Genomic DNA, 22663 nt, shown 5'->3' with positions numbered 1-22663 from the left:
AGTGCCAAATGTCCCAGACTCATTTCTAGCAGGTAAAGTTCAAAAAAGTGTGTGATTAAATTCCACAAAAAACAACTCAAAACCCCCCAAACAGATGAAAGTGTCATCGTGATTAACCAACAGAGCACATTTTAATGCTTTTTATAATAAACCAGAAAGCGTACATTGCATTCCCATCAACAGAGTGAGTGGTCTGGATATTGCACATTAATGTGAGTTACAGTGTCTGAGAGCCGTGATTTCCAAAGGGATATTAATAATCCTCAGTCTGTCTCCAGGGAGATTGCCATGGAACTCCTCCAAGGTGCTCATTTCGGAAATCTGAAGTCTAGAGCAGGTCTATGTGAACAAAACAAAGTGGACAAGGAAGGCAAGGTTTCAGATAATTAAGCCATCCAGCTCATAAACCCTTGCAGAGAAGATCTTGGCTAGACAGCCCCTCTCAGACTTTGCTTTTTATCAGAATTATTTGGGGGAGCTCAGTAACAATAAAGATGCCTTATACATCTCATTGAAGTGAAATGCAATTTGCTCTGTCTCCCTGAAATGTGTCCTGCCTCTTCAGTTGTTCCTTCTCTCTTTCAGTGTTTTGTCTTTGGCTTCATATGTTAATCCATCGTCTCATTCACCTGTGAATTCAATAAGTCATTTTCCATGACCGGCACTGAAGTCTGATTTTTTACCTTATATAAAATAAATGTGATCAATAAGTTGGCTGTGGCACACAGGGTCTAGCTCTTGGATGTTGAGTTTCTTAATTGGAAGCTCCATTCTGAGGCCCACTCAGCTTCCCAAGACTGTTTCTACCTCAGGGGAGATGACTGCATTTGGAAATCGGCTCCTTAAAGGGGTAATTGGGTTAAGGTGTGGTCATTAGGAGGAATTTAGAAAACCCAAATAAGGGACCAGGAAAAATCCTAATTATAATAAAGTAAAAATCAAAATCAACAAGCAACTATAAACCAGACACACACTACGGCGGGGATGGGCAGAGAAGGGAGTAGGATCAAAACAAGGGGGGAGGGAATTGTAGGGGGATTATAACCAAGATGAAAATGCATACATTGTGCAAAAATGAAAAATGATGTAAAAATGTATACAATAAAAAATAAATGATAATAATGATAATGATAAAGATGTGGTCATTAGGGTGTCTGAATGAAATAGGACTGGTGTCTTGCAAAAAGAAGAAATTTGGATACAGGTCCATAAAAAGGAAGCCCATGTGAAGACACAGAGAGAAGGTGGGCAGTGATGAGCCTAGGAGAGAGACCGGCTGACTCCTTGACGTGAGCCTTACTCAGCCTCTCGGACTGTGACATCATAAACCCCTGCTGTCAATGTCATTCAGGCGTCCTTCCCAGTTACCTAGTCCTAGCAGGTTAAAGGAGGGAGGGGTTGAGGGGACTTCTCTCCCATGAATCACCCCTGTCCTGCTTTTTCCCACTGCTTCTTGTTATAAAACCCTTGAGCATTTGTTATATCGTTGGACTTTTATTCTGTTTGAAGTTGCATTGTTCTTTGTTGCTGTGTAAATTCCACATTTACGCTGCTGTGCTTTGGATTTATTTTGGAGTGGGATAAAGAAGAAAGATCCTACGACTCCACGCAATTCTGATTATGCCACTTACTTATGGACCCTAAATGAATTCCTGCATGGTTTTGAGCACCACCGACTGTGCTAGTATGTGGAGAGAGTCCAACTTACCAGATGGGTGTAAGGAATGACGATCAGACTACAAACCTAAATGCCCAGTAGAGGGGATACTTAATATATTTATATTCCAGTAGGTCTTGAATCTGATTATCTGGAGGCACTTTATTCTACTTTAATAAAACTGATTTATTAAAGAAAATATTGTTGTGATTCTAAATCTTACTCAGGTACTTGCTGTTATTTAATGCAAGTTCTGCGCTCGGAATCGGAGCATGATTTCTCTTTGTAGACTCAGAAAAACAAATTATTATTTTTTTAATCCTTGGTGCTCAGTTTCCATACATTTCTGGTTGTTTTGTGGCACTGAATGGTAGTGATACCAAGTCAATTTTACTAGATCACAGTGAAAAAGAGAGAACATTAGACATCTGAAAATTTTGAAGTATCTGAAAAATAAATGACAGGCCTTCCACAGGGGCAAATGGAAGCTGGAGCATCAAGGAAGGGGAAAGAGAAGGGACACAGGTGATGACCACGGTTGTCAACATTACCATCGACTTTTTCCTCTTAATCCTCTAATAGATGTGACTTTTCTTGTTGCAAACGTAATACAGATTTAAAATGGTGAGGTGCAGCTTTCAAAAAAGATAAACACATGCAATTTGCAGCAACATGGATGGCGCTGGAAGGGATCATGCTCAGCGAAATAAGCCAGAAAGAAAAAGAAAAATACCGGATGGTCTCACTCATAGCAGGAATCTAGAAAACAAATAAGGGAACAGGAAAATGAATAACTGTAAGAAAGTGAAAATCAAAATCAACAAAAAACTATGAACCAGAGACACTTTTTGGGGGGTGGAGGGCGGGAGGGGAGGGATTGGGGTCAGAATGGGGGGGTTGCAATTGTATGGGGAATATAAAAATAAAATTTATTATTTAAAAAAATTAAAAAAAAAAAATAAAAAATAAATAAAAAAAGAAAACTACAGACAAAAAAAAATAAATAAAATGGTGAGGTGAATAAATAGAATGCATTCAAAATTACCTATGTTCCTATCATCCAGAATGATACACTATTAATTTTTTGCCATTTTTAATTCATAAAATGCTACTGTATTACCTAGCAGCCTTTATAGCCTACATTTTGTACTTCAAATTTGGTAAAAAATTAAGTATCTTTGAATGCACACACATATTTAGCTTTGTGTGGAATCTAAGAATTGGCATATCATATTAGTGCTCTTGTAACTTGTTTAGTCTTTTTAAAAGGTAATTTGTTGGAAGCTTGAAGCAGACAAGACCTTTAACACCAGTATGGTTTTACTGATGCTTTAATTTGCATTTCTCTAATGAGGACTTTAAAAACGGTGTTTCCCATGTTTACATTGCTGTTTCCATTTAAAATCTCTTGAATTGAATATTCATACCTTTTACTTGTCTATTATATATTTAAACTTTCTCAGTTTTTGAGTGTTTTTATATATTAAATACATGACTCAAGGTTATATCATGTATTTGGTAATTTGTAATTTACCTGTTTATTTTATAAGGTTAGATAATTGTAGATTCCAATCTCTGTTACACTGATGTGTTACTGTAGATGTGCCCTATTGTCAAAAGTATCTGGATTTACAGGATTTTGAAAATTAAATGACATGAAAGAAGGAAGGAAGGGAAATCAAATAAGGAATAAATTGGATGGCAGAGAGTGACCAACCATATTTTATATTATCACTTCTCGAAGTTTTTACATAGGATTTCGCAATCAAAACATTATTCATCAAAAATCAAGAAAAAGGATAAATTCGAATTCAATTTCTTAGGAAACACAACATCCACTTGAATGATTTGACTCACCTTTGAATTCACTAAGTGGGTTAATTGAATGATGTGGTTTAAACCAACAGGAGTTTCTATTTATTTGTCTCCAGAGGAGTTTGACTGCATTGAGCCCTCACCAGAGGTCAAATGGTGATAGCTTCCGGGATCAATCACTGAACCACCTAATTAGATTGAATTAATCAGTGCTGAACCATGACTTACCTGTGCAAGGGATGCTTCTTAGCACGTGAGCTTGGTTAACTAAATTGGCCTCTTCTAATGGGTTGTATACAGAGAAAGATTTTGCCTTTTATGGAGATCCTGTCCCATCAGGGAGATGGATGCAAACAGCCAGCCTGGAAGCAGCACATGAAATCCATAATTCTCACTTTTCTGCAACATTTCAAAAATACTTGGAAATACATTTGGAGCACTTTTTTTCACCCTGATAGTAATGTTGGTGCTAATGTAGTAACTTGTAATAACCTGAGTCTATTTTCACTTAGGTGCTGTAAGGACAGGACTGGACACAGAGCAGGTTTTCTGATCCCATGCAGAGCGGGTAAAGGAGGAGTCAGAGTCCTCAGCGGCTTCTTGCAGGTCTTTTATTGGGATTGCCAGGTACACGGCAGACAGGGGTGCTGGGGGGCCGGGAGGCTGGCAGACCTCCTAGCCCCCAGCCCCCAGCAAGTCTTCACTCTATCTGGGCTCTCTGGCCTTCTCTGCTTCTCTCTCGGCTTCTGTTCATTCTAGGCTTCTCTTTCGGTTTCTTCTGGCGTCCCCGTGATGCCTCCCTTGAAAGCCCAGTCTCAGCCCAGGTGAATCCCATCTACCTATGCCCACACCCTACTCCAGGTGCCGCCATCAGGCATGCATTCAGGACCGCAAGGATCCATCATCTACCCTGATGGTGGGAGGGCAGAAAAGCCTGACATTTTTCCTTACCCTACAGATGCTATTGTGCGTAGGGGAAAGATCACAAGCGTTGGAATGTGACCAATCCATTTCAAATCCTGAATCTACTAAAGAATGAATTGCAGAGATGGTGAGGATGAAAAGACTGGCTTTGTATAAGGCACCAGATTTGAGCATTCAGTGTAGAAACTATGAAGATGACTTTGCTGTCTTACCTGTTAGATCTGGGTGGGACAGGGGTCCAGAAAATTTTATGCTACGGTCACAAACTCATAGAGAGTCACTCCATCTGTCTGTGCACTATCCCTTATTCCTTACAGGATCTTTTGGATAAGCCACATAATAGGATCCAGTCATGGTGGGAAGAAGTAAAATGTCAGTCATCTCGGGAATGGTGGCCCCGTATCAGTTGGGGAAACACCCACTCATGCGTGGTTGCCTCACAGTGACTGGGTGGAGTCCTCAGAGTTGCTGGCCCTGTGATGACTAGGGCTTAGCAAGGTCAGGGCAGAAGGTGACCCTCTGTTTCAGCCAACTTTCTAGGACGATGGAACAAAAGACACACAGAAGTTGGATCCAAAACTAAAAACTAAATAAATAAACAAATAAATCATAAGGACATTGTGCATATATGTTCCTTGTGAATTTAACAACCTAAGAAGGAATCAGAGACTGAAACTTCGAACAAAATCTCTTTAAAAATAGATGTAACAAAAGACTACTTAAGTGTCACACACAGTGCTGGGGACACTGATATGACAAGCTGTAATTCATTCTCCTTGTGCTCAAGAAAATGATAGAATAGCGTCTAAGTCAGAATAAAGCACACAATTACCACAGCTTGAACAGGGTGTAATGGCATGCTGTGGAGGCGCAGATGCAGAATCTGTCATTTGTTTTAGACATCTGTCATTTTTGTGCCTGTCCAGTCTCTGTTTCCTCGTCTTCAGGCAAGAACACTCTGATTTCCTGGTGGGAGCCCACCCTCCCCCCTTCTCAGCCCACAGGTACTGAATGCACCGTCCAGGCCGCCGCGTGGACTCATGCTCCAAGCTGGACACCTGGGGGCCTGCTCTCCCCTCCCTTCCTTCCGTCCTCTCTCTCTCTTTTTCTCTCTCTCTCTCTCCCTCCAAATTTAACATGGTTCTAAGGACCTGGAATCTTGCCAGCCAGTTTCCCAAAGCTATAGAAACACACATTCCCAAAATGACTTCCACTGTGCAAACCCCAGGAAATATTTGGAGAACGAGAGACAGAGACTGTGTCCAGACCTCTGGCATCCAACCAGGACAGAAGTTATATTTGTCCTGAAATTTTCAGCAAGATAATAAAGCCACTTGCTTTGTTTGTGACTCCATTTTCCACTTGGTTTACTTGTAACATTTTAATGAAAAGATCTGTGATCAATATATGACTCCATCTGTAAGGACATTGTCTTCAAAAGTAATTTTTGAAAACCATTGTCTGCAAACCTACTGAGAGTCATGCTTATGTGAAAAAGGGGAAGAACCAGGAGATCAAGCCTGGATCTTGGGCAGACTGACTTGAGCATGGACCTGTGTCTCTCAAATTCAAGTCTAAGCTTCAATGGTTCTCGTAAACTCCTTTCTGTCTGTTGTTCCCCTTCCCTTAAGGGGATGGACAGTTAGCCTTCAGGAGAGGTGGGATCTCCAGAACAGCCCTGTGTTGCCTATTTATCCCAGTTGAGGCCTGAGATGTTTTTGAAAATCAAATTAAGACCAGAAAAATAAAGCAGCTTTGTTGATTGATCTGCAGCTGAGACCTCAGATGGATGTGTGAGGCCAGCTCAACTTAGGTCTGTAGAACTGCAAAGCTAACCTACCTACAGGTTCCTGAGATATAAATTCCAGGGTGTTTGTTATACCTTGGAATAGCTAACTGACACGTAGCTGCACGCTTTGTGCATGTCCAGTGTCTCCTACATACACACAACGTAGTACTCTTTCCGGTCAGTGCCTCCAGAGCCCGACTCACTACTGCCTTGTCTCTCTGCAGAGCCTCTTATTCACGGGTTCTATAAATATAATCCTTCTGTGGCGCACAGAACCTTGAGGTTTACTCTCATTTTCATTGGAGATTACCTAATCTCCTTTCAAATCATTTTCTTAACCTTGTCAGCACCTGTCATCTGTGCTTAGCATATCAAATGGTTCTGAGTTACTTTTGCAATTCACCTGTGCAGTCCAGGAACTGGCTTCCCTGAAATAAATCCACTACCAATAGAGTTCATCTGTCAGGAGAGGTTTACTACAAGTTTCAGAAATACAAGGAGACATCCTATTTAAAAACAACAGGTCTGCTGAGTGTCTGTGCTCAAGGAACCGGTGGTTGACTCCCAGCATTGCTTAGGCAACACAAGATTCTTTGTAACTATTGGTGATGCAGAGGGAAAACATGGGAGTAAGATAAAGGAATTTAAAAGATTTGTGCACTGCAGAGATGCAATACACATTTTGGGAATGTATATTTTTATAGGTTTGGGAAACTGGCTGTCAAGTTTCTTCTATTGTGCTAGAAATATTACATCCATAATATTTTTAATCCTCACAAAATCCTTATGAGGTACATGTCATTCTTGCATCTTAAAGATAAACAAGATAACACTTAGCTTAACAAAGTTAAATGTCTTATGTAAAATACTCAGCTTGCACTTTAAGTGAAGCTGGAATTTGAACCATGGTCTTTTAGATTGCATGTCAATGCCATAATCCCATTTATGTAGCTCAGCTTACAGGAGGTGGGAATTCTTTTCTCAGCCTGGTTCCTAACCAGTGATGTGACCTGGACTGGCTCAATCTCGCCATTTTTCTCATTTGTTATGTGAAGAATGAATTGACTTCCATTTCATTTAGGCTCAAGACTGGATTATTTCAATAGTCTCCACATTGATGGCAAGAGATACATGTTTACGTGCAAGTCCACATTTTATACGATGTGTTTATTTCCAAAGAAAATAAGAAAAGGTCAGTTCTCTTTAGTTTTTCCCAATGGATTTTCACCACCATTGTTCAAAACAAGGTTGAAGGGTGTTCAGGGTCCCCCAACAGATGCGATCTGAAGAAACCCAGGATTGAGGCAAGACGCCTCTATTTGAATGTATTTATTATCCACGTGAACATGCTGGAAAATGACTCTTACCTGCTTTGGTAGACGGGAGAGCAAAACCATCTGCACAGACTTGACATCTGAAATAGCTGTACAGCCTATAGGTAAAACCAGTCTTTTCAACCCCACTCATGACCAACGAGCCAAATAAAGATTTAACAATGGGCGCGCAGCCCTTGCATCTCGTCAGCACACTCTTTAGAAAGGAAGAGATTAACCTCTTCATTCCCTTCCTCTGAGCAGAGATAACATCAACATATCTGTATACATGAGCATAACTTAGAACCAGAAATCCCCCAGCCTCCCACCCCAATCAAGAATAATTACATTTAATATTAATGACTCCCTGTTCCTACCTATGTAAACTCAATCTAAACGTGTGTTTATAGAAATAGTTGTCGTAGAACAAAATCTGTCAGACTGTTTCTGGGTCTGAATCCTCACTTGATTATCTAATAAACTCTTCATCATACTATCATTGAGACTTTATTTACAGTTAACACCCCATATGTCGTCTGTGTCCCTGAGGGGAGGGGAGTACCTGATACCAGCTGAAGGCAAGCAGCTGGTTTTTAGAGGGGCTTTTGAGAAAATTTTGCTGTGGTCTAATGAGATATTTTCCCAGGCTTTATTATTACTTTACATTGCAAAATGGCATGCTATGTGAGAAATTACCAAACTGTGTTTACCCATGCTTAGCTAGATGTCAGCAATGTGCTTTTTATTTTTTTTTCTAAGATTTATTTATTTATACAAGAACCGGGGTATAGGCAAGATATGCAGGAGGGTGAGAGGATTCACCAGAGACAGAGTGGGGAGCAGGACAGGCAGACTGACCAAATACACTGCTGAGGGGAGCAGCGGGCGAGACAGAAGAGGTCTGCTGAGCCATGTGGGTATCTCACCAGCCACAGGGATCGAACCCGCACTGCAGTGGCTGAGGACAGCTTCACAGCCCTGTGCTCATTGCCTGTACCACCAGGGGAGGCCCAGCAATGTGCTTTCATTCTGCTGCTAGCTGTAATCTGTCTTCACTTGTGTATTTAGAGCCAAGTCCTCCTTCTTCCTCCTACCTAACTTGACTTGGTCAAATTATATCCTACTCAGTAGAATAGGACTAATAATAAGACCTACTGAGAGGCTTGCAGCTAACGAAGTGTGTGACTATAAACGATGGGGTAGAGCAGATAGCATAATGCTCAGTGACTTATACTTGTCTGTTTGGGGGTAAAGGGTCAAGTGGAATTGACATTGGATCCAAACTCTACCTTTTACTTCCCTGGCACAATTGGTAACGTAGGTATCTGCTTTGAGATAAGTGTCTTCATTTGCAAGAACGCATGTTAACTTCTCCTTTACAGATTTTCTGAGTATTTGAAACAATATATTATTGTTCTAAGTATTAGCATGTGGCTGGCCCAAAGCATGTGTTTAAAAAAAAAATGTAGCTCTTATAATTAGATCTCCTAGTGTGGCAATACCTTCATTTCTGAGTCTTGAGGCTACAATCATAGAAGTTCTTCCTGTCGAGAAACTTCACAAGACAAATCAGTGCGGGGTTCTCTTTTAAATAGAACAACAAAGCGGCACGCAGGGCTGACTGCAGTTGCATTAGTCTTCAAAACAATTAAGCATAATGCTAAATCAGGATAAACTACATTTCTGAATTTATCTACAATGTAATGAATAACATCTGCATCTCCCGGGGAACAATTTATACTCTTCTGTGAAGCACAGCACACTGCTGAAGGACTCGCTCCCACTCCTTATGCTTATTCTTTATAATTTGGTAAATCTTTCCTATTTAGAGTCAGACTAGTGCTGGCAGGATCGTATGCCTCTGTGCTTCATTGGTCAGGGGAGGGGAGAGGCCTAGTCACCTCCCCGTGAAGCCCAACAATGGTGTAGGGCATCAGTCTGGAAGTCCAAGTAATGCCCCTTCCTCTGTATACATGCTTCCCTAAAAACTGGAATCTCAAATCAGAGGGAATCCAAGAAAGTATCTGCTGCTTTCTTCTATTCCGTTCATGGTTCCAGTTCCAGCCTGGATTACCAAAATGCAGTGGCCAATGAGCCTTTTTGTTCCTTCCGGTTTTATCGGGAAATGATTGGTGTGCACCACTGTGTAGCTTTAAGACGTACAGCATGATGACTTGATTTGTGTCGATGGTAAAATGATGGCCACAGTCAGGTCAGCTCACAGCCATCTTCTCATGGAAATGCAATGAAAAGAAAGTAGGGGAGAAAAAGAACAAAAAGAGGATGCTTTTTCCTTCTTGTTATCACACTATAACATTTATGAGGTTCAGCTGTCCTTTGTGACAATCAGCATCTGCATGTGCACACTGAGGTCACTGCTTAGAGTGCTAAGATATTCTTAGAATTTACTGGTAGCTACTTCCCTGTCTACTACATAGCAATGTTAGCTGTGGTATCATCATATGGCATAAAGGCCTCTTCTCAACTATCTTAGTGGTCAGAAAAGAGGGATCTCTGAGTGTCAGGCTTCCAGCATTCAGGATGTGGTGTGCTTTGGGGTCAGAGTATAGATTGTTGCATGGGCATATAGAGATCTGGGCTCTGCAGAATCCATTTCAGGTGCCCAAGTTCTAATTCCCTAACTATTATACACAGGTTTGAAAAAGAATGCTAAAACAAATAGGTTTCAGAGAGGTAACATTTCTAAATTAGTTCCAACTGTGAAAAGATTTATTAAAAACTTGAGAATCAAAACACACAAAACCATTATAAATGCAAACTAAAGTTTTTTGTGTGTGTTTTTTTTTTTTTTTTAGTTTAAGGACATTAAACTATCTTTGGTGGCACTTGGTTTGCTATTTGAATTATTAGGTTCATCATATTTCAATTAGAGCTATTGAGAATCTAATATCTACCTGGCACTCTGTAGGGACTTTATAAATGGTATCGCACTTAAATTATTGATCTCATCCTGAGGTGGGAGATAGCATATTTTAATCATCCTTCTCATATCTGGAAAGATAGAATAAGCAGTGACTCTTGAGTATATATTATCCATCACTTTGAGGGTGGTGAAAGCACAAATTCAGGGGCTCCCTCCCCACAGGTTCCTATTGGTGGGATGTGGGTGGGCTCAGAGCACGTGCAGGTCTAATACAGTCCCAGATGGCTCTGGACCTGGGTCCACACCACCAGAGCTCTCACTTTAAGCCATAAGCTCTTCACACTTAAAAAAGCGTAAGAAAAACCTATCTGATTTAGCTCACTGGCTAGATAACATTGAACAAATTAATCTCCCAGGACCTCATTTTCATCATCTGTAAAATAAAAATAATATTTCAATTTGAATTTGGTCTAGCTGGTTCCATCCTGCCACTCCCAAGACAATTGTTAAATATTTGCTTCTGAAATCAGAAAAGACACATTTATGCTACAGAACACAGATGATAAAATGTTCTTTTGAAAAATATCTTAGCATCAGGAATTTCTGAAAAATGGAAGGACTTGGAATCAGATCCAGGTTCAAAATATTGATTCTACCTTTGTTATCTTGACCTCATTACACACATTTTTTAATTCAATTTCCCCACCTATGAACTGGGGATAACTGAACACTTCTGCTGGTATCAGCCAAGGCCCTTCTACCTGAACTCCCCAGAGACATCTAGAACTCCATGGACACTAACCTAATCACCTTTGATCCAAACCTTTTTCCCCAGATTACTGGCCTCAGTCAAGATTGGTTCTTTGTCCTTGGCTGTGTATATCCTGTTGGCCATTCAAAAATTATTTCTAAATGTTTTTCAAACAATTCATATCCTTTGAAAACTTAGTTCAGCTTCCCAGCATCTCTCTGAGCCCATTGCAAGAACTACAGGAGTTGCTAGTTGTCATTATTTGGACACCTGAGCATGGGTGTGTGTGCATGGGCAGGTGTGCACACCTGTGCCCAGGAGGCTGTGAGTGGGCGAGTGGCATGACTCAGAGGAGGTGAGACCATGAAAGAATGCCAGAGAGACCAGAGAAAGAGCATAAAGATTCCTTGGGTCATAAGGAGAACACACAGGCCCTTTACTCAGAATACTGCATAATAACAGCCATGATTTAGCAAATTTATTCTGGAAGCAAAATTAATATCAGACAGATTAGTGGGAGAACAAATCATTGAATTGGGTGTGTAGGGGAAATGTACAAAGACACAATTTCCAAAGCCAATGAGAAAAACGGGGGTGTGTATCCTGAGCCGAGGGGTGGGCGAGGGCCTGGAGCCTCAAGGACAGGAGGGGGATTCATGTGATACAAAACATGTGACTTGTGCGACAAAGGACAAGGGATCTGCAGGTGTTTTCCCCGCTGTGCATTCAGCTTTCTCTGGTAGAAGGGTCATTTTAATAATTACCCTACGTCAGAATAAGACCCCAACCTTCATTCTTCTAGGTTACTAAAGGGCAGTAAAATTTTCTCAGAGTCTGCAGGCCCAGAGCTTCCAATGATCTCAGCTGCAAACAGTGCACAGGTTTCAATCCACATGCATCTTAGGGAGAGGCCTGCGCTCAACACCTGGGTAAGGTCTCTCTGAGTATTTGGGGGAAGGCCTGTTCTTCAAGGGCCTGACCTGTGGGTTCAGGACAGAAAGGAAGGGATGTGTTGGAGGTAGACTTGATCAGATGTGACAAACAGGTGGAGGAAGATGGTTGGGGGATATGGGAGAAATTCATCATATGTAGATTTTTAAATCTTCTGAACTCTTGTCCAAGTTTTAGCTGTGCCAACCTGGTGAATCCTGCCCTCCCAGGGCACACACACTTACAGATGGCCTTGCTTTGCCAGGGACTGCCTTTCTAGAAACCCATGGATGTTGATCCATATCCTCAAATAGCGCATTTCCATGTGGTGGCCAGGGAACTTTGCAATGTGAGGACACAATTCGGATATGTATGCATTCCAGGGTGTGTGTGTGTGTACATTCTCCTTCTCAGCCCCACAGGTTACTAGGGAGACAAACTGACTCCTCTGACATGGTATCCTGGCTCACGTGACGCAGGGACTCTCTGGATTAGAGGCAGTGCTTACCTCCCCACTACAGCAGAGGCATCGATACTGAGGTTTCGCCCATAAGAGTGTCACTGCAGACCAGGTCACCCCCAGCATAGTTTTTGGGTGCTCAGTTTCCATGTATCCCGATGACCAGTGGTGATACTTTGAGATATGTCAGGTCCCTGAAGGGCAGCATAATCACCAGAGGTGTAGAGGAGAGCAGTCGGCCCCAGGTTTAGGCAATAAGGAGGCACATTCTTTGCAGAGAATTTAAAATTCAATAATGAAATGAACACAAAGACGGGCTGCTTTTCATTATCACCAAGTGCCAGCAATTCCAAATGATCTCAGGGATAAAATACGCCTCCTCCCTGGTGCAGACCATTCCCACGGATTTCACCACCCTCTTATGTCACCTTTTTCGGCAACTAAGGACTCAGAACAGCCGAGGGGGAGGGGTTAACAAATCTTAGTTGTCAAGTCTGAGCAGCAGGGAAAATGATCACTGCATTAGTGAGTTGGGAGAAGCCGGTCTGAAATAATGATGATGAGTGTAGTTTTGGACATGTTAAATTTGAGATAATTGTGAGCTATGCAGAAAATGTGCCGTGGAGATTAGGAGAGAGAGAGCACTGCTGCACCGTTGCTGCAGGAATTTGGTCATTGATTAATCATTCCAGCAACGGGTTGCAATCGCTGCTTGAATTATTACTCTGTGCCAGACATCGTCCTGTTGCTACCTTAGACTTATAAATATTTTTATCCCTTCCTTGATATAGTTATATATTTTCCTTTTTTTCTTCTTTTCCTTTCACTTCCTTTTCTTTTATTCTCCCACCCCCCTCCCCCATTTGGAAAACTGAAGACAAAGGCCATTGTACATCTTTGTTTAAAGCTACTTAGCAAGAACAGAGTATGCCAGATTTTAATTTTCATCAATTTGACTTCCAAAACCATCTTCAGAGACAGATGAATCATAGACCAAATTTCTTTTCTTTTTTTTTTTAAGTAGGGAGAATCTTATTTTATTTATTTATTTATTTATTTATTTATACAAGCACTGGGCATAGTCAGAAGTGCAGGAGGGTGAGAGAATTCACCAGAGCCAGAGCGGGGAGCAGAGCAGCCAGAAGGACCGAAGGACACTGCTGAGGGGAGCAGCGGGCGGCAGGAGAGGTCTGCGCGCCATGCGGGACCCTCCTCCGGTGACTGAGGAGCAGCTGGGGATCGAACCAGTGCTGCAGAGGCTGCGGGCAGCTTCACAACCCAGCACTCAACCTCTGCGCCACCGGGGAGGCCCATAGACCAAATTTCTAAGGAAAAAGCTGGGATTTGAAATGAACAGAGGAGATGTAAGAAAAAGGTAGCAATTTAGGTTGAGAAAAATTAGCTTGGGAAAAGATAAAGATGAAGGGAGTAAGACCAGAGAGAGAGAGGCCAGCCTGCTTTTAGGTGAGTCTCAGGCAATATCCAACATTTGCCAATGAGACACTGACCTTTGCCCTTTGTTCTGAGATGGGGATGGTGGGAAAGCTTATCCTGCCCTTGGAGAAAGTGCAGCCTCTGGGAGCACACTCAGAGACCCCATCACGATACTTCAAGGTGAGTGGCCTAAAAGTAAATGCTTTCAAGTGTGACAGGAGCTCAAGAGAGGCTAGAGAGGGTTGCTGCAGCATGTTCTCAGAGAGTCTCAACAGCCAGGAGGAGAGAACCCCACACAGGGGAGCATGAGCAGCCCTGAGACAGGCCAGATGATCATGGGTGAGGGCCTGGAGGAGGAAGCAGCAGAGGGCACAGAGAGAACAAAAAATGGGGTGGGACCCCTGTGGCGCGAAATGCAAAGTAAATACTGCCAGGACAGTGACTGCTCAAAACCAAGGCGGGAAATCCACATCTAAAGGCGCTTCTGTGATGGCAGGTTCAGAGACAACTTTCCCACTCTGATTCAGTAGTCAGAGCAGCTAACTGGACACCCACTATTTACAATTTGGATCCAGACTTTTCCTGTGTTTCATTTGGTCTTAGGTCAATGTATTCCCTTTGCCTGTAATATTCTGGAGTGGCTGAGTTACATTCCACAGAATGGATGAATATTTGTTAGCATGACAACTGGTTATGGAGTGTTGGCCACATGCCAAGTACAAGTCTAAACGATGATGTAGATTTATTCCTTTAATATTTATAAAAGACCTGTGATATAGGTTTATACTTCCCCCCATTTTGCAGATAAGGATGCTTTGACAGAGGGGTAAAGTCATTTAGCTAAAAGGAGTCAGTGGCACCACCTACTCACACCCGCAGTGCAAAGCAAATCCCCTGAGTGTCCTGTTGAGGTGCAGGTCCTGATGCAGGGTGTCCCCAGGGGGGCCCCGGAGCCTGCCTTTCTGACCCACTCCCAGGAATGCCGAGGCTGCCTGGCACTGTGGCAGACACAGAGGCACGATGGCACATAGGTCCACTTCATGGAAGACATGAGGATGGAATGTACTGGAAGTCCCCATGGTTAGCCCCTTCAAGGGGCACCTCAACTGTCTAATGGGGGCCATAGTGTTCAACGAGCATCCCTCTCCCTCTTAACAAAGAAACATGGTCCAGGTCCAGGACTGGACTGTCCACCCACAGAGAGACTCCTCTCACGAGCACTCATCACCCTGGACTTCCCCTGGGATGATAGAAACTTGCCATGTGGAGTTTCACCCTGCGGCCCCCCACCCTTCTCACCCCTGCCTGTCCTGTCCCTGGTGTTACTCCTTGGCTCTGAACTCCCTTCCAGCAGCTCAACCACATCTACAGCGAAAACTTTGAGAAGCAAAGAGGTAAAAGTCTTCATGTCTACAACTTGACTTCCAAGTCCTGAAGCAACTGAAGAAAGTTGTTTTACCTCCAGTTCATTCTCCTTTGTCCTTGGCCCTGAACTCAGGGTGTGGACCAAGATGAGCTTAAAACAGACAAGGAGGGGCTCGATCCACCATAGTCTCATCTGTGCTGACCTTGTTCTGTCCCCACTTTCCTGGAAAACCCAATCTATTTCTTCATTTCTTTTGCAGTGGGTTCAATTAGAAGTGAAAGGTGTTTGCAAACAAAAACTCATAACGAAACACAGTCCTCACCATGGAGTCACATCTAGCAGCTTGAGCTGAAGTGGGGAGCCTCGGCGCTTCTGGTCCACCCCCATCCTGAAGATTATCCTCGGGACCTCAGTCTCAATCGAGAACCATTTGAAAAACAATTATTTTCTCATGCTGACTCCCAGGATAGCCGACTGGAACAATCTTTCACAGCCGCCTAATAGATACCTTGCTTGAAACTGCTGTTTAAGTCAAAACCACCAGTTTCTTCTCAATGAATTGGAAGGTAATGCAGTTTTAATTTTAAGTCCAATTATATCTTGAGAGATGAATGGTACAGGGCAAATCCTTGCTTAGGGGCAAACAGGAGTGATAAATCATTCACTTACACGATCAGATTGCTTGCAAGCTTCTCCGGGGAGCTCAGAAAACAGAAAAGAACAGTGCAAAGAATAGTTAACATCTGCCTCTTTCGTGAAAAATAAAATGGAAGGGAAGGTCAAAGTAGACTTTGTCTACATCAGTCAGGATATTCAATTTATGCTGTGGTTAAATAAGATCTCAGCCCTTGTAACAATGAAAGCCTGTTTTTGCTCGTACTCATGTTAGCCCAACTCAGAGAGACGCCCCACAGACAGCTCTATGCAATCCACTCTCAGAGACTCCAATCTGGTACCCACGGCGAGGCCGCCACACAGAAGGCAGGGGACATGGTGCACAGGATGTAACACCCCATTTATTATCCATGCCTCCACCGGTCACATGGCCAAGGTGCACATCCAGATACAGGAGAAGACAACGTGAGGCCATCTGGCTGAATTGGGAACAGAAATAATCGCCCCGGATTGCCAATGGCTCTGGTGACTCCTGCCCTGACTTTGCCTGTGCTCAAGGCATCCCAGTGCGATGAAGCTGAGAGTAGAAATAACATTTCTTAACTGTTCCACTATGTGCAAATCTTGGGTAGGTACTTTGGGATTTAAACTCTCAACAGTGTTGAGGCAGATGTGTTTGTCTTTGGATTCGTCCCTATACCGAGAGGTGATCTCACTCACGTGGGGCTTCTGACATGCACTAAAATGGGAAATGCATCGTTAAACTTTTGAACTTAGTAACTTCGAGAGTTTTTCTCACTTGCCTTGCCTATGCTTCCTATGTGAGAGTCACGTGTTGAACTGCATGTGCTGGCTTTTCTCGGGGGCTTTCTTCGCTGGGATATGCATGCACAAGGACAAGAGCCATGTCTGTCTGTCCACCACCCTATCCCAAACATACACTCATGTCACGTGGGGGAGGCACGGCTGATTTTTGGTAACTAATTGAGTGATCAGGTGGCTAAACCAATGAGTGATGAATGTGCGTACATAGAAGGATAATGGGCCTAGGAAAGAAATATTCTAACACTTTCTTGATTTGTAAAACTGGGAAGCATAGGTGCCCATTGCCTGCCATCAAAGCCCTTCCAGACAGATTCTGATTTAATCCTAGAGCATGAAAGTCATAGCTCTTCCCAGGTCTCAGCTCCTGGAATGCACAAAGGCAGCAACTCCTGGCCACCACCTCTGAGCTCCTCACCCAGGATGACAGTGGTCTGCCGACTCCCCACCCCTCACACATGGGTGGCTCCTTCTCCCTGAGGGGTGTGGGCTGGCCAACACCACCAAACCAGAGCAGCCCGAGACTCCAAAGAGGACCGAGATGGTCCTGATGTCAAGGGTGGGTCCCTGGTGCTTGAATTATGGAGGGTCCATTGGAAGATAACCACCAGTGGCTTTTTTTTTCCCCAAAGATTTATTCATTTATGCATGCAAGAGCTGAGAGAAAGAGTGGGGAGCAGAACAGGTGAATCTACTGAAATACACTGCTGAGGGGAGCAGCGGGGGAGTCAGGAGAGGTCTACAACACCATGTGGGTCACCTCCCTGACCAGGGATTGAACTCGTGCTGCAGTGGCTGGAGATAGCTTCATAGTGCTGAGACTTAACCCCTTGCGCCACCAGGGAGTCCCCAACCACCAGTGGCTTTGTTTTCTTCCTCTGGATCCTGGTTCATTTGCTGCTCCTCCCACCCTCAACTAGCAATGGAACAAGGCCACTGCCATGCATCCCTGGGGGACTTGGAGGGCTGGGATGCAGGGACCTGCTCAGTGTGATGCACAGTTCTAAATCACCAGGAGCTGCAGAGAGAATTGCATCGAAACTGGAGTCTGGTGGGCATGGGGTATGATTTATGTAGAGTTGGAGTAACAGGCAGAGATTTTAAAATTTGATGGAAAGCTGAAGAAATTCAATAAACGTGGGTCTATGGAGGCAAGTTTTACTGTGTGTGAATGTTTTCACAAATACCTCTGAAGAGATCCTACTATTCCGGTGAGCTTAATAAAAAAGGGTTTTCCTTTTCATTCCTGCCAGCCTTCCCCTTCCACCAGCTCTCCGGCCAGAGAGAAATGTGGGCTCATTGGGGTGTCCTTCCTTAGTTACCTGCTTTTCCTTTTCAACTGTTCTAATCTCACTCCCCCCTTTCAATTTTTATTGAATGTTTTTCAAGAGGAAAAAAAAAATGCTAGAAAAAATGTTACTAGAAAGAGAAAGTTAACCCAAATTTCTGCCAAACGCACAGCACTCAATGCTTCGCGAGTCACCTAAAGCTAAAGGTGCCGCATCCCAATGGAGCCAGGTGTCTGCCAGGAGGAGAGAGAAGTGCTGCTCCTACCAGGAGAAGCTGCTTCAGGCTGGGAGAGGCCGGCGATGTGGGGCCTTGGTCACTGTCCTGGCTTGGAGTCTGCAGTGCCTGGTTTTATATCCTGACTCAACCTCTTGCCTCAATCTCTGATCCCGCGTAAGTCGCTTCATTCCTTGGAGTTGAATGTCATCCTTTGAAATACAAAGTCATTTTTCTTCCTAAGATGGCTGGAGGAGGAGGAGTAAGTGATAGGAGTGATAGGATTGACGTTAACTGTGGGGCCCAAAGCCTGGATGCGTTAGTTCCCTAAGTTCAGAAAGCTCAGATTCCCTCCTAATTTTCAAGATTAGATGCGAGAAAGGATGCCAGAAGGAAGTGGGGAGAACAAACTCTTTGGTTCTGTCTTATTTGGGGACAAAAAGGAACCCATCAACCTATAAGCAAACTGAAAACCGATCAATTGGAAACACGTATATGAACTATTTCTGTTTCATGCCTGAGTCACTGAGCCCTAGGAGGAGTACAGTTTTCCATACTTGGCCTCCTGAGACTGTCCTGGGAAAGGAGAGGGAGTCATGGGGTGAAAAGCAGAAGGAACTTGGGGAGCCTGTTCTACCTGGGATGCAGCATCGGTGGTGACTTAGCCAAGCAGGGACACAGGGGAGGAGCAGAGTCTCCTGGGAGATGGTGAGTTTCAGGTGTCAGATTGAGCTTAATTCACATTGTCCAGAGCATCTTTCTCTAGCACCTGTTCTCCAGGGTCAAGGTAGCACACGTCCCTTGTATATAAAAGGAGCTCCCCAGCCGCCCGAGATGGCCACTCCTCACTATCAGTCCTTCCGTCCTGTGCTTTTTTTTTTTAATAATAAATTTTATTTTTATATTCCCCATACAATTGCAGCCCCCCCCCATTCTGACCCCAATCCCTCTCCTCCCGCCCCCACCCCCCTAAAAGTGTCTCTGGTTCATAGTTTTTTGTTGATTTTGATTTTCACTTTCTTATAGTTATTCATTTTCCTGGTCCCTTATTTAAGTTTTCTAGATTCCTGCTATGAGTGAGACCATCCGGTATTTTTCTTTTTCTTTTTGGCTTATTTCGCTGAGCATGATCCCTTCCAGCGCCATCCATGTTGCTGCAAATGGCATGTGTTTATCTTTTTTGAATGCTGAGTAATATTCCATGGTGTATATGGACCACATCTTCTTGATCCAGTCATCTATTTTTGGGCATTTGGGTTGTTTCCAAAGCTTCACAGAGTTGCAGCCTGGAACAATCATCCTGTGCTTTTTAAGATGCCCGTTTACTTGTCCTCTGGGCTGGTGACTGTGAGGTCATTTGGCCTAACCCTGAATTCACACTCTTTATTTTTCTCCACAGTCAACCCCTTTGTCTTTGGTACCAGCCACAGCTTTTCTCAATGAATCATCCAATGGTCTCCTATGCCACTCACCAATAGTATCCTATGTCAGAGAAATTGCACCAGACACTTCAACGGGCAAGAAAGACTTTAATCAAGAGTCTTGCAGCCGGAGAGAGAAATTGATCTCAACTCTGTCCAAACAAAAGGCAAGGGCGTGGCTTAAGTGCTGGTATGAGTTAGTAGGAAAGTAATGGAAGAGTTTATGGGTAGTTGGCCCTGTGTAACCTGGTCATCTGCATTTGCTAGTTGACCTTGATCAAAGTCAGGCCCCCCTCCTCCCACAGAGGGTATCTCCCACAGGGATGGTTCCATTTCAAAGGGATGGCTTCCAGGTCCTTGAGAAAGACATTACTGGACAGTAAAACTGTCTAGAAGCCGGGAGATTTACATCTCAAAAGGTAGAGAAGGAATTTACAATTGAAACTTCTCTAGCCTAATGCTCAGAGGAAAGGGAGACACAGAGCTGAGCTCCAGGCAGGAGCCTGTGTCGAGTTCAGTCAAGCCGAGGGGAGCACTGGGGAAGCCTCCACACTCCCTCACCAATGGGACCTGCCAGTCTCTGACCCTGCAAGAGGCCTGACTATTATGGAACAGAATTGAAATGACAAATCTACAAGTGGAACCCCAGGACTATAATGACTTGACTATTCCGAGTGGACTCACCCCTCCTCTGACACACAATTCGGTCGCACTTTTGATGGATCCAGTCCCGAGCCCCTGACAACCTGGCCCTCCACGCCCCACAATAAGACTCCAATTCCCACGTGTAGGCACAGCCTCATCTTAACTCCCTAGTTGCTACCACTAATAATCAAACAAGAATATTTTTTTTATACAAAAGTAATTAGTAGAGAAAAAGATTGTGATATTATGAGATTTCTTGGTATAAAAAATACCAAGTAGAATCTTCAGGCTTCCATTGGAGAGTAAATCGAAACTAGCCTCCCACTGTGGTTGAGAAGACACAGGAAGGAAGGTTTCAATGGACAACTTGGAGGCTCGGTTTTCAATAATCCCACCTGAATGTTCATGAAGTACATTGTCGCATTGTCTCCCAGTCCTAATACTTATTGCTATGTTCGCCTACACAATCTAACCACAGTTGGTGAAATCTAGATAAGGTCCTGTGCCTTCCTTGATGATCTTAACATTCTTCCCACATAAATGCCCTGAGATATGATGGCTGCCTTTCTTCCTCTAATTATTTCTCCTGGGCACAGCCTTCTTTCCCAGCAAGTCTATGCTTCTAAAGGAAGGGTCTTCATCTTCCACCTGTCAGGGATGTTTAAGCAGTGATCAGTGAGAGAAATGCAATGCCCCGTGAATGTTGCAGAAACTGAGATTTCTGAAGGCATTAATTTCTCTTTAATAGCTTCCAGATCCCTTGCCAACAAATCAAAAGAGGTTTAATTTTCCTTTATGAAGTTTTCATTGAACATTGTACAACCTACTTCTGATGGCTCTGATTACCCAGTTAATGTATTATTCAGATCCCCTCTTCAACTAGTAAAACTCACTGGAGGTTTTCCTTATTTTATTACCAATTAGCACCTGTATCAACTGGAAAAATTATATTGTTCCATTTTATCCAATAATGGTGCTCATTACACACTTTAAAAGAAAAGTTGCTTAGGAAAGGATTGAAACTCTTTAGTAAATTGGTTTTTAATTTGTTTCCTCAACAAATGTATACGTCAAACACGAGGGCTGCAATAGCAAGTAAGGCCCATTTTCCACCCGTAATGAATTTCCAATTAAGAAGAAGGAAAATTTGACTATAGTTCATTAGCCCACCCATTTTTCCCAGCAGGTTAAGAACAGTAAGGATTTAAATTAATATGGCTATTAATGCTTGGGCTGGGTAAGGATTAGGCATGATTAAGTGGTGTTATCATTAGTTGCTCCTAGTTTGGTTCCTACCTATCGTTGCTCATCTTGCTATCAATAGAGTACATGGTGCTTCCCCCAAGAAAATTGTATCGATCAGTCATTTACATGCCTATATAATTTTGGGGTACATCTTCACATCTCCATACCTCCACATGTTCATTCACCGTCCACCGAAACTCCCATGAAGATGTCCTGTTTCCTTACCCCCATTCCGTCTGGTAAGCAGTATATCTTTCGAAGCCTAAGAATTATTTTCACTATACTTTATTAGTTTGCTTTATTTGGTTATTTATATACCACAAATAAGTAAAACCATCCAGTATCCGTATTTCATATTCTCATTTTTATTTCCTTTGCATAATTACCTCGAGATCCATTCTTTCTGTGCCCTAAGGCATGTGGTCATCTTTTTAACAGCTGAGTAATATTCCATTGAGTTGATAGTCCACCGATTCTTTATCCACTCATCTGTCACGGACACTCAGGTTAGTTCCTTACATGTCACCTCTCCACGCCTCTCCCTGGAGGGCCGAGTCACGCCAAGTCTGCTTGGGCTTTAGCCAAATCTTCCCATTCATTCCAGGCCTGAAGAAGTGGCGAGTTGTTTTGCTCACTGTGAGAACAGGCGCCTAGGTGGCCTCTGCCCCAAGGAGGCCAGCAGGCCAGCAGAGTGGCTAGAGCTGGGCCAGAGCGGGACACCACGCTGACCAGCAGATGTGGCATCAGGAGGGCGGCCTTCTCACATTTGTGCACTTTGCTTTATTGCACTTTTTACAAATGGAAGGTGTGCAGCCACCCTGCGTGGGGGAAGTCTGCAGGCCTCATTTTTCCAACAAAATGTTCTCACTCTGCCATGTTTTGGTTGTTCTCACAATATTTCAGATAGTTTTATGTTATGGTGATCTGGGATCAGTGGCCTCTGATGTCATTATTGTAATTGTTCTGGGGTGCCACAGCCATGTAAGGTGACACCCAACAAATACTGTGTGTGTGTTCTGTCTGCCCCACTGACCAGCATTTCCCCTGTCCTCCTGTCTCCTCAGGCCTCCCTCATCCCTGAGACATAGC

This window comes from Talpa europaea (assembly GCF_964194135.1).
Source record: "Talpa europaea genome assembly, chromosome: 3".
NCBI classification, from domain to species: Eukaryota; Metazoa; Chordata; class Mammalia; order Eulipotyphla; family Talpidae; genus Talpa; species Talpa europaea.
This window is presented reverse-complemented; position numbering follows the sequence as displayed.